The sequence below is a fragment of the Stegodyphus dumicola genome, chromosome 11 (genome assembly GCF_044657685.1).
Source record: "Stegodyphus dumicola isolate Sdum_Otavi_A_Nest chromosome 11, ASM4465768v1".
Lineage (NCBI taxonomy): Eukaryota > Metazoa > Arthropoda > Arachnida > Araneae > Eresidae > Stegodyphus > Stegodyphus dumicola.
The window spans coordinates 83,918,647-83,932,329 of NC_140778.1; the positions used below are offsets into that span (position 1 = coordinate 83,918,647).

A 13,683-nucleotide genomic window follows, 5' to 3' on the forward strand; every position below is an offset into this window, starting at 1 on the left:
GAAGATTTTAATCTTCTTCTTCTTCTAATTTTCCATACTTTAGCCAATATTTAGCTAAGTTTTGATATACCAATTGAAATCAAGTTCATTAAACTTTAAAATTTTTTCTTTCATTAAATATAACTTTTAATTAAATTCCTTAAGGAATTTTTTAGAGGTTTTTTTGGACTTCGTTTCATAAAATTTTGGGAAATTTTTTGAAATTTTTAATTTTACTTTAAAATTTTAATTTTAAAACATTTCAGTTTTAACTTAATTACTTTAATTATTTGCAATTTTCACAAAAAAAAAATCACTTAACATTATTTACAATTTTTCAACAAACACACATTTCACATTACAAACAGTTTAATTTTTCATTCACAATACCACTTAACTTTATTTTACTTCAAGCAAACTTACATCTCTTGATTGGCTCAGCTACTTAACTCCCTAAATAATTGATAATTACTACCTTTAGGATTTTTAATTTTTAATTAATTTTAATAATGTTTGCAAAAAATTTTTAATATAACAAAGATAGCAGCTTGGCACTCAACTTTACCTACATAAGCACCATCTATATAATTTGAAAAACACACTTACTTCTCTTTCAAAACACTTTTGCAGACCCCAACACTCATATAGTAGGTAAGTTAGAATTAAAACTTACTATTTACTTGCTTTAAGTATATTTAAAAATTTTTAAAAATTGTGTATTAGTTCTTTTTGTTTCTCATTGGTTTATATGGATTATGTCTAGTTCTTTTTTAGTTTCTTTTTATTAATATGCATATTCGTGTTGGGGAGGTTTCTGTAGACAAGGGTTTCTAAAATACACTGATTTTTTATAAAAAATTAATTTTTTTAAAAATTTAATTTTTTTTAAAAAAAAGTTTAATACTTTATTTTACTTGCTTGTCTCTTATAAGACTTCATTAGCATTTTCCTTTTAGAACTTTAATTCTTAAATGCTAATTTCTATGGGTACCACTTTATTGGTATTTCTTTTTACTTTTGTTTTTGACTTTTACCCTTGCCTGCATGAATGACGAAACACAAATTGAATGATTGGAGAGTTAGGTTTGGAGGCAACTTCCCCTTGATAAGTCTGTCTCCTGCCTACTCAACAGTCATTCACTTATGCATTTTTAAAAAATTGTTTGGTTTAATTTTAATTTGCTAAATTAGTGAATTTATTTTCATAGATTGGTTTTGCACTTGATTTGCTTATGCTTCTGAATTTAAATGATATTGTAGATTAGTTCGAGAATTAAATCTTTTATATGTTTGCACATTTTATTAAAATTTTTTTTTAAATTACTTTGGCTTTCTTTTTTTTTTTTTTTTTTTCTTTATTTTGGCTTTAAATTTGCTTTTTTACTTTATACATGTTTGTTAAAATTTAAATTTCTTTAAATTTAAATTTCATTCCTTGCAGCAATGGTGCAAAGAATATTTAATTAAATTCAATTTATTCTTATGAAGCAATTTTATTGAGATTATGTATTTTTTGTTTGCCTATATTGTAGAATTTGGTGCTCCTTTTACTTTTTAAGTGAAAATATATTGATGTGTACATGGAGAAAGTAAAGGGAGTGCACAATGCAAGTTTGTGCAGTTTTGGGATTTTTTTAAAGTGAAATTAGATAGATGTGTACATGGATAAAGTTAAAAGAGTGTGCAATGCCATTTTTGTGCAATTTGGGGATTTTTTTTTTTTAAGTGAAAATAGGTCGACATGTACATGGAGAAAGTCAAAGGAGTGCACAATGCCATTTTTGTGCAATTCGGAGATTTTTTTTAATAGAAAATAAGTCGACGTGTGCATGGATACCGACTTTGTGCAATTGTTCGTTTTGTTATTTTGGCTTTGCGTAGTGGCGGATTTTTGCCAAAAAAATCACCGCTTCGCAAGCCAGAATCATGCACCCGATTACGTCATAATAGGGTTTCCATAACATTCAACTACTCAGGCTACCATAAATCAAACAACAACTTGGTGATAAATCAAACAACAACTTTGCCATAATACAAGGGGGACCTTAAAGTCTACTCTACCCAACTCATCCAATTTCCACAGTTATCAAATGCAGAAAAAATTTAAATGAAACATATAATATTAAAAAGGCTCTAGTGTAGAATTGGGTGCCCCTTCGATTAGCGACAATTTTTTGTAAAATTTTGGCGATGAAATCCTATTTCTGGTTACACCATGATAGTGTAACTTTGCTTTAGCCTCCTGATATTTTTAAAATAAAAATAGATTGATGTGTACATGGACAAATTTAAACAGTGCACAATGCCTAGTTTGTGCAATTCTGGGATTTTTTTTAATGGAAAACAGATCGATGTGTACATGGACACAGAGTTTATGCAATTCTTTGACTTTTTATTTTGGTTTTGTGTAGCGGCTATCTTGAAATTGTGTCTTCCTGCCGCTGATCTTGACATCAAAAAAGAATCGCCAAAAAACAAGGGCCACCCAATTGTAAACTTTTACCATTAAAAAGACTACATAAAAAGTATAACATCTGATTTTAATTCTAAATCTCATAATGCACAATACATAAGTAAAAGTGGTAAGAATTTTATGAATAAACAGAGTTACCAGCATTTAATACTGATATAATTTTTAGAAATTTTAATTAATATGTATCCACACGCATAACAGACAATTTTTAATTAAAAATAACTGACTAAATTTTTTTGTTTTAAGGCTCATTTACAAAATTATTATTCTTTAAACTTGCATATCTTTTCTCATTTAATACGGTACATGAATCAAAAAATTATGCAACACGGAGCCTAACGTAATTAAACAAAGAAGAAAGAGATACACAATAATTTGAAAATTATTTTCATTTTTATGTTCTGCTTATTTAGCTGGGCATTTGGAGTTTTTATCTGACGCAATAACGATGTGCACATTTACAAATTTCTTGTGTGACTCTTCTTTTACTATCAATTCTAAACATCAACTTTTATGACATATATATTCATTTCAACTTACGTATAACAGAAACTAACGTAGCTGGATTTCCAACAAACTTTGACAAAACTACAGCGCCCCCGCTTTCCACTTCAAGTTATCAACAAAATAAACCAATGAGCAATTGCTGTTTGGTGCACACATGAGGTTCGTCTTTGAGCAGGGCAATAATCAATCTTGTAACACGTATGGACAGACAAAAAAAAATTATACAAATGAGAAAACGTTTTCCTTCATTCAACACAAAACTTGAATTTCTTCCGCTGATTGATATGAAATCTCTTATAAGGTAAAAATGTCGCAAAGTTAAGACGCAGTGAGAAATATTTTTTACCATTTCAAACGCGAAACGTAATGCACCGAAATTATACTAAATAAAGCATAAAATGAATTATATGAGGAAGACAAAGTTTATATGGAATAAATAACGTCTAAAGAGAACATATTTACAATCTGAAAGTCTGAATACTTTATTACAGCATTCTTTCAAGGAACATCAAGCTCAATTTTCATCTTTTCATACGAGATAAGTGTCATGCAAAAGATATAGAATGATTTCGAAAGCTCCTAATTTAAAGTCTGCGGCCGGTAATAAAAGGCAGCTGTAGTCCAGGCTGCTGTAAAATCTCTAAAATATATATTCTTTATTTTTAGTCCAAAGGGGCTTTGCCCCTGAAGGATTATTGTTTTCATTTTGCGTTGAATCACTATAAATGTCCGTTTCACTTTTCAAACTGTTGCCACCAAATGTTAGAGTTCTGCATTATATTTGAAGAAATTAAATAATGAAAAATCTGCATAAATGTATGTATTTTTCTGGCATTGTGATAAAACAACGGTACATAGAGCCATCGAATTTTGAATGGCGTAATCCTCCTACGAATATGGGCATGTGGAAGATCAAATTTGAAATTTGGAGGTTGTTTTATTATTGATTTCATATTTTGTAAAACTTTAAGGAATTTTTGATGAACAAACTCAACGATTTAAAATCGAGCAATGGCAACATTGTACGGGAGGGGAAAAAAACTTTTTGATCTCCAGCTGGCGGAACTGTGTATGGGAAATTCTAAAGATATGATCATTTTAAAGCTATTTTACGACATTGCTGTTGAACTGAATTTTATGGTTTAAGTGCAAAGAGCATGATAATAAATAAGTAAAGGTAACACCCAAAACGTTAAAAAAACGTTTTGGACGTAATTTAAAATCTGAAACCTTTCAAATTTTTTTTTTTTTTTTTTTTTTTTTTTTTTTTATATTTTTTTGGTGTTTTAGATGATTATTAAACACAAGTTTGCAAAGAATATATTCTTTTTACAAATCAAAATATATGTTCTTCAATTTGGAATTATATATTAGGAAATCGTACAGTCTTTAACCTGCAATTTTAATTTCATTTGCTTATGATTTCAGATGTTATTCCTAGCACAAATTGCGTATAAGGTTTTTTGAAATACCTTGCATTTTCTTTTTCTATTCCAACAATAACAATAATTTAAATATTCCAACAACAGCTTTTACCATTGGATACCTCTAATTTTTATTTTGTAAGGAGCAACAAATTGTGTACTGCAGCCTACACATTTGCTGCCTCTGTTCCTATAATTTGCTATCATTTTTGATTGTCGAATTGTGGTGAGTTTTCATAATTCTGTATTTTTTCAGTAGAAATGTGAATATAAAAAACTTAATTTGTTGTTTTTTGATAAGTAAATTTTTTGTAGTCTTAAACCAGAGCACGCATAAAAATATTTCAGTTGATAAGAGATCGTATAAGTTTTTTTTTACTTTATTTATTTATTTATTTATTTGAGTTCTGCATCAATGGCAGTAAATGAGAATGTTTTCTTATTTGCTTAATTCATTATTGCAAAGCATGAAAACAGTATCTTCTGAGGGTAGAAGACTTTCATGAAGTATATTTAAAAGAATATGGCTTCTGTTCATGCGACACATGAGAAATATACCATGCAGCTAGCCTGTCCACCAGCGTTCAAACTATCAGTGTTCCTTAGTCTTATCCATTCGATTGCTGATGAATACTAATTATGGAAGGTGGTAGTAATTCTTCTCAGTGTAAAAATTTTGTGATTATTTTATACAAGGTTTCTCACTTTAGTCTGCTCCAGAATCTTCGGATGAAGTTATCATTACATGATGTATCATCGTTTTTTCTCATATGAAAACTGCATTTTTTTTTCATTTGGAATAATTGTTCCTAGTAGCAGGATAACTGTACAAAAAGGATCTTTATAATTGTTATTCTCCAAGCAGATTTAATAAATTAACATCATTCAGTTTATTATACTATTGTTATGTAAAAGTCAAATATGGCTTTAAGACAAATGGGTGGTATCTGAGTATAAGTGTGCATTTAATTACATAAATTAACATTCATTTATTGTTTTGCAATAGTTAACACTAATGTTGTTTTCTCAATATCTAACATGTTAAGCAACAAGTCTATTTTGCTTGGTTTAAGGTTGGTTTCTAGGGACCAATGTTATATTTAATGTGTTAAGAAATTACTGATGAAATGTTAAACTGATGAAAACCACTTATTTGTATATAGAAAACAAACAACTGAAATTTTCAACTTCAGGTTATATTTTGTCACATGCATGCATATGATCCATGTGCGAAAAATATTTTAAAATATAGTATTAAAAACTTAAAATTTACTGAGTTGAAGAATTTATAAAAAAAATATTCATATTATGCAACATAATCTGATCTTTTGGACAATATATATTAAATTGTAATTTATCAACCTAAATAAAATTTTCATTAAAATATCTAGTGGTGAACTATTAAAATATTAACAAAGGGCACACACTTTATTTTATAAAATCAGAATACCAAATTATAATTAAATGTTTTAATTTTTACACAAACAGAAAACAAATAACTGTGTATGAAAAAAATGAAATAAGAAATATCATGGAAATTACAATAGCAAATAAATTTCATGAGATGCACAATTTGTGCCGGAACACTCACTATTTTCTTTTCTCACCTCACTTGATCATTTGAAAGGTTCTAAGAACCAAGCAGAGTTTTTTCAAAAAGTTTTTACATTCTGCTAAAAGTTTCCCCATTTAACATTGTCTTTAAATCTAAAATTTATTGTGAGTCAAAAAAGATCTTATTGTGGAAATACTTTTTATCGATCTTAAAGCCTGTTTAGCTTCACCTCTGTTAATACTGTTACGTTTTTCTTTTCTTCTGCTGACACCAGTTGTTACGTTATTTTCTTCCTTCACGTTCGTACGGGGTTCGTAGATTTGGAGTGAATAACAACGACACTTGACGAAGTATCGAAATACACTTTATTAGCCAGTATTGTCAGGACAGCTTCAAAACACGTTTTACACTCGTCGATGAACTACTCTAAACACACTGACACGATCAGCGACACAGCCTTCAGGTTATCAGGCTATCACGGTGGAGACAGCTTCCTGCAAAGCACCCGACTCTGCTTTCCGGAGTACAGCTCCCGACTCTGCTTGGTCGTTCTTGGAACTCCACTTTCTCTCGAGACTCTCCACGCTACAACTCGCGATGCACTCGACGACACACGAGCACAGCTCCCGACTCTTCGATTCAGTCGTTCGCGGAACTCAACACGCTCTCTCGACGATGCACTAATCGCGATACACTAACAGACTCCTTCGGTGCACTCGACGACCCACTCGGCACTCGCTGCCCGGCTGTCAACTCGATCGACTCCGCAGGGATTGACTCTATAGATGAGACACCAACTCGATACTGACTCTCTCGCACTCTATGCGAGGCACATACACTGACTCGCCCTCTCGACGAGGCGCACACTAACTGACTGCGGACCAGCAGGGTTTATATAGCTTTCGGCTTGTGTGCGAGAACATTCTGGGCTAAACCAGTAAGACTTCGTTCCAAAAGGTTCTCCAACCGTCCATGGTATATCGCCAATTTTGTCGCCAAATGGGCGATTTCTCGCCAAATGTGGCAACCCTGCCTTTGTTTGCCATTTTTATGGCAGCCCTAAAACTGCTTTGCGGGGAAGCCATCTTACCGCACCTGTACATTTCGTAACAATACCAATAGTCTCCATAATAACTCTACTTTCCTTTACACTATTAGTAATTTCATTATGCAGTTTTTATGTTAAAAACCCTCTCGATGAAAATCCCAAAGTAATTTATTTATATTTCATGTTTTAATGTAAAATTTAATATTTGTTAAAGTACGGTTATAACATGCAAAACATGTGATTTTTCTGGAATAAATGATAAACAAATAAAAAGAATATCGGTTTCTCAATTGCAAGACAAATTGAACAAAGGACTCGTGCAAACTTTGTACATTTCATCACTGGAGATATCATAATAGACTTTTCGTACTTCATTTAATGTTGAAAATTCCTAATATTACTAATACTAAGAATAGGCTAAATAGATTTTACTTGTATATACATATATCAATAAAGCCTGACTAAGGCAGGGGCATACGGGGCAGTTGCCCTGGGCCCCTCCATCAGAGGGAGCCCTAAATCGAATAGAAAGTTTATTTTACATTTCTTTTTTTAATCAACATTTTTTAAACAAAATATCTTTAATAAAATCATTTTTAATCAAAATAATACAATAATAAAATAATACAAAATAATGCGTCAGTTTTTGCTATCTTCTTCATTAGTCTATAATATGAACACAAAAAAATCTATATTTCGTAAATCCATGGCTTTCCAGAGCGGAATTCAGCTAAAATTTCACAATTACGATGGACAAATTTGGCCAATCAAAATCCTGTATCTTTACATATCGCAAAATGCGATGTGTTTACAAAAATACGGGCTTCTGATTGGCTTAATTGAGCCGTTGTAACTGCGAAATTGTGAAGCGGAAAATGCGAAAGAAAAAGAAAACTAAGTAACGGTAAATAAGCCCAGGAACAAACTTGTGACAGCGAGGGAAAATCTGACTAGAGAAGCTGAAAATTATGTTTGGAAAGGGGCCGATAAAGGAATCAATTCATTGGCGAAAATGCTAGAAGAAATGCCCAACTCGCGAACCAGAGAAATACCAACTCGCGCCGATAATTTTGCATATATGCAAATAAGTTTAGTGAAATTACATGTGAAATTTATAGTACCTTTTGTATAATGTAATATGAAAAGTCTGCAGAAACGAAGCTCTGCCGGAAAAATAAGATTATAGAGGTACATATGTCTATTTAACATTGAGATAAATGGCTATCTCGGTAAATTGCCGAGACAAGGCCAAACTGACGGTGGTTTTGGGCGAATAATTTTGTCGCCAGTATTTGCGATAAATCGCTAAATTTGGCTACGACTTGGCGACATATATTTTTTTGTTCTTTGTATAATTGTAATTTAGGCTCTAACTGATTAAATGTTATTGATCCTTATATGTAACTGTAACCGTATGTGGTGCTTATATGTAACTTAAATCGTATATGTCTTCTAGTAATTTCAAAAAATGGAAGGTAATAGAGATCTCTTGGTGCCCAGGAAAACTATATAAGACGGGAGAGAGCATTAATTCTCAATTTTTAGTTCAGACCTGACTACTTGAGAGATCTCCGTGTGAGTTTCACTCTTTGGATGCGCTTTGTATAGCGTTGGGTTTAACATTGTTAGTTGTTTGAAGTGGTAACTAGTGATTGTGCTCTATTATACTGAGAAGAGATGTACGACTACTTTTGTGGAAAGTTCCAGAACTGTAAAGTGTTTCTTTTGGGAAAATAAATTCTATCATCCTATCATCGGTTCGGAGCGCATTCAATCCATTACGAACCCGTACGCACGCAACAATATTTTAACATCTCGAAGGAAAGCATTTACATGATGCTATTTTTGTTTCGATAAATCATGTTTGCAATAGACGTTGTTGCCAATCGATGGTAGACAAGATCTTTTTGTTATTTAAAATTCTGTAAAAGTGCATTGCTAATTAGCTATAGCATAAGTTAATTACTTAAAAATTCGGTTCATTTGAACCTGTTAACAACATTTTGCAAGAAATATTGTTGTATACTAAATATCGTAAATAAAATATATTTTTTACCCACCTATAAAAGAACGACTGCAAAATATCCAATTTATGGCCACTATCATTTATATCCAAAATAAAATCTATTCGTCATAATGAGCTTCTGTAGCAACCAACAGATTGCAAGCCTCCATACATATTTCAATTTTTAATTTTCTTCAAAACGTAATATATTTTTTTAATATTTAAAATATTTAGTCTTGTTACTTGACAACACTGGGTACTATTTTCATTTAAGAAGAGAAGATAGTTATGTGAATTTTCCACAGATTAATATATCAGTGGAATTTTCCTATTTTCAAATTTTTAATACCGTTTAAACATTTAAATTTTTTGATGAACTCTTTCTTGGCATGTTACATTTTAAACTGAAATTTTCAAGTAATCGAAATTTAATTCAGTATTTTAATGAAGCAATGTATGGAACTTAATTTTAATCTTGTTTTATTTTTGTAATATTTTAATCTTGCTCTATTTTGTAATATTTTTATGTGGAATAAACATAACTTTGAAAAATATTATAATTATGTTCATTATTATCGAAGATGTCTTAGTCATTTAGGGTAAAAATTGATGCAATAAGAAAAATTAATTTAATAACTGAAGCTTGCTTTTTCTCCCTTTTCTTCCTCCCCCTTCCCACTGATGGAAAACGCCTTCTATAAAAAAAGTTAATCAGATTTTATTTCGGTACTTTAAAATGTACCATTGCAAAGAATTTTATTTTGACCTCATTATTATGATTCACTCACTGGCAACACTTTTGTAATTGTAAATGCTATTTACTATAATGCACCTGTGGCAAAGATAACTTGATAATCATATAATACGAGTTACAAAAAGAGTTTATTCTTGTATGCAACAAAACTCTGCGTTTATAATAAATAGTACATAACATTTAAAAAAAAACATACGAAGCATTGCATTTTCTTTAGAAGCGCAGCTAGTAAAATGTTGTTCAAAATGGTTTACGTGATGCAGGCTATAATGCAGTTTTATATGTTTTTCAGCATCGTTTCATCGAAACAACATACTGAGTATTTTATCGAACTTAATGTTTGTACGAAATAATATTACTGCTTTGTCCAGAAAACCTTCACAAATAAATTGCTTACACTGAATTTTGTTATTTTCTTTCGTGTATACAACCCATCATTTTAAAATTTTGCTGAAGTTTTATATTTCTGAATTTTACTTTTGTTGAAAAGAAATATATTTTGGACGATAAAACATATCCGATTAAAATATATCCATTCTCTCCAGTGCTTGCGTGAAATTAATGCTTGCAAAAGTTATAGTTTTTCATTATGTGTAATTTCAAATCCGTCTCCCACTATTCCTAGTAGGAATTATTTTTGTAGAATATGCAGTCAGTTTTTTTTTAATTATTATTATTATTTACGACGTTTGAAAAGCAATTATAAAGTTCGTGTCTGAGATTTTGAGAATGAACTTAGTCTGCTACTCATTTTCTATTTATATCTCTGTTACTAAACCAGTTACTAAAAACAGTTATTGTGAAAAAGAAAATACATATATAAGGATTTACTGAGTAAAGTTGTATTTAATGATGTTAGTTGTAAGGATCTTCAGTTATAAATAAAAGAAAAGTTGTGTTTTTACAGAATGGCAACATTAGGAAAAAGAACGATTGTAATTTAAAAATAGAGACTAGGCAGATGCTACCAGCGAACGGGAGTAGAAGTGAGCGCTGCTCACCGTAATTGTAATTAATTTCCTATCGCTTAAATTCTTTTGCATATATTAATAAAATATGTTGTTTGTTCGTAAGAAAGTCTAAATTAATGGCTTCTGTCATTTGGAGTATCTCTACGTTCTCTTCGGCGGGCCATCATAAATAAGAATAAAAAATACAACAAAGAAGAAAGTTCTACTTCTAGCTAGTATAATTTTAGCGTTCCAACTAATAACCATTAACAATAGTTGTGAAGAAGGACATCTATTGGTTTTAAATTTCTTACTTTGTTAATCAATAACAGAAAGATTAAATTTAAAAGAAAAATGACGTGTCTTTCTTTCGCTTTGCCGAATGGCAACAAATTGGAATGGGGAAAATAATATTATTTTATTTTGGGCAGTGGCAACAGACTGTTCTTAGATAGCAGAGTTTTTGATTAAATTTAAAAGAAATGTTTTGGCGAGCGGTAATACATTTCATTTATATCGCCGAGTACATCACCCAAAATCTTGTTCAGTTCGCTCAAATCATAAAATAAATAGGTACTCCTTCATTTTCACGATAAACCATTAAATTACACTGCTCGACATTGAAAATGCAACACCAAGAAGGAGTGGTCAGAAAGGGATGAAATTTGGAAAAAAGACAGAGACAGCCATCAGCAATAAGTGATCTTTATTTCAAAATGATAGTCATAATACAAAGCGAGAACGGCGTCGGGTCAGTAGGATGTAGGACTACCGCGAACAGCGATGCACGAAGAAACACATCTAGGCATAGAGTCAATAAGAGTGTGGATGGTGTCCTGAGGGATGGCTCTCCATTCCCTTTCGATCATTTGCCATAGTTCGTCTTCTGAACGAGGCAGGGGCAGAGTCTGCAAACGGCGTGCAATCACATCCCACACATATTCGATTGGTGGCAGGTCAGGAGAGTACGGTGGCCAGGGAAGCATCTGTATACCTTGCAGAGCATGTTGGCACATGCGAGCACTATGTGGTCGGACGTTATCCTGCTGAAAACGTGCATTAGGCAGCCCCTAAATGTAGGGGATTGCCACCGGCCGCAGTACATTATCCAGGTATCATTGGGCCGTCATAGTGCCCTGAATACGAACTAGAGGTGACCTGGAATCGTAGGCAATAGCGCCCCAAACCATTATGCCACGTGGTCGCGCGGTGGCGCGTTCCACAGTTACTGCGGGATTAGATCTGTCTCCACGTCGACGCCACACACGTATGCGGCGACTGTCACTGGATAAACAGAAGCGTGACTCATCTGAGAACACGACGTTTCGCCATTCTGTCATCCACATTGCTCCAGTCCGGCACCATTCTAAACGTTGGCGTCTAAGTTTTGGGGTCAATGGCAGTCAATGGACGCCGTGAGTGCAGGGAACGTTCAACCAAACCACAGGAAATGGTTCTGGTCGACACGGGAACATCCAGGGTATCTTGCACATGCTGCAGAATGGCTGTACAAGTGACTTTCGGGACCGCCACAGCTTGTCGGCGGATACGCCATCCACGCGTGCTGACGTCACTCTGGCTACACCTGCACCCCTCCTTCTTCCCACATTTCCTTGTTCCAACCATGTTCGCCATAGCCGATGCACTGTACTCGCATCCATGTGGTTATCAGCTGCCATTTGACGTAAGGACCAACCCGCCCTTCTCAGTCCGTCGTAAAATCGTCTATCTGCTGGAAATGCCTTCGTTGAGGGCGGCCTGGCATTCTCTCCTATTACACGTATCCTCCGTGACAAAAACCAACTTTCTTGGATAATTCGTCTGGCAGAAATAACGACACAAATATTGCCCATTTTGCACGTTCCTTCCCTTATATCTTACTTCACGTGGGTCGGAGAGCTGCTCATTTCACATCATTCACATAACTCAGTGACGTGCGCCTACTCTAAAATTTGCATAAATTTCTGACCACTCCTTCTTGGTGCTGCATTTTCAATGTCGAGCAGTGTATGTAAAAAATAATGCTTTCACGAATGTGATAACATGACATCGTAATAGTCTTTTTTCAATTTAAACATTGTAAAAAAATGTTGCTAAATTATGTAAACAAACGGTACTTTTACTTTCCATTTTGACTTCTATTTGCTGAACTTGACAAATCGCGTGATATCGTCTAATAGTTTTTTTTTTCCAGTATAAATATTGTAAAAAAAAGGTTGACAATTTTTAATTTATCGAGAAGTGAGGAAAATACCACATCGCTTTTCTATGAAAACGATATATATGTTGCGAAATGCCCAGCTAACGGCGAGAAGCTTCCCGGCAAAGCACGATTAGGATTGCCAGAAAGTGACGGGAAAGACAGAGTTGCTATAGTTTTCGCGCAATCATCGATTTGACGATATTTGTCGACAAAATTGGCGATATGCCCTAGACGGAGTGAGAATATTCTAGAACGCATTCTTAGCGGTTTTCTCGGGAACAATCTCGAAGGTAGGTTAAAGCTGTATATACAAACAAGATATATACTGGTAGAAAGCGTAACTGCAACCTCCAACCGGTTCCAGCATTAGTGTCACGGGACTGCTGGTCGAATTCCAAAAGTCCGGAAATACTTTATATTGATTTCTATGGGTCGAAAGACTGCTGCTCTACTTGGTCACATAAAATTTAATAAAAAAAAAAAATGGTTATCGGCTGCAGCGCCTATGGATGTAAAGAAAATTTTGTAAAAGGAGGACTTGTAACCTTTCATAGGTAAGTTAAAACTGCATGATTTTATTATTTTATTTCCAGTATTTTTGTCATTGTACTATCTCTGTTGAATTAGTTGGAAAGTTTCAGTCGTATTGTATAAGAAAATTGCCGCTGTGTATGACATTTGCAGAATGTATTATTAGCATCAAAATGTATTAAATACTGTGAATCACCCTTTACAAATAATTGAATTTTATATTCTTTTTCCGTGTACTCCGTTGAAATAGAAAG

At 32.9% G+C, this 13,683-nt stretch overlaps 1 protein-coding gene across 1 annotated transcript in view; it reads right to left on the bottom strand.

Moving 5' to 3' along the window:
* The window catches only part of Ankle2 (ankyrin repeat and LEM domain-containing protein 2), a 39,051-nt gene extending 35,931 nt beyond the window's left edge, over positions 1-3,120 (bottom strand). The window contains exon 1 of the mRNA XM_035353235.2: positions 2,993-3,120. The gene's annotated coding sequence lies outside the window, so the exon portion shown is untranslated. The remainder of the gene's footprint in view (positions 1-2,992) is intronic.
* Positions 3,121-13,683: the final 10,563 nt, after the last annotated feature.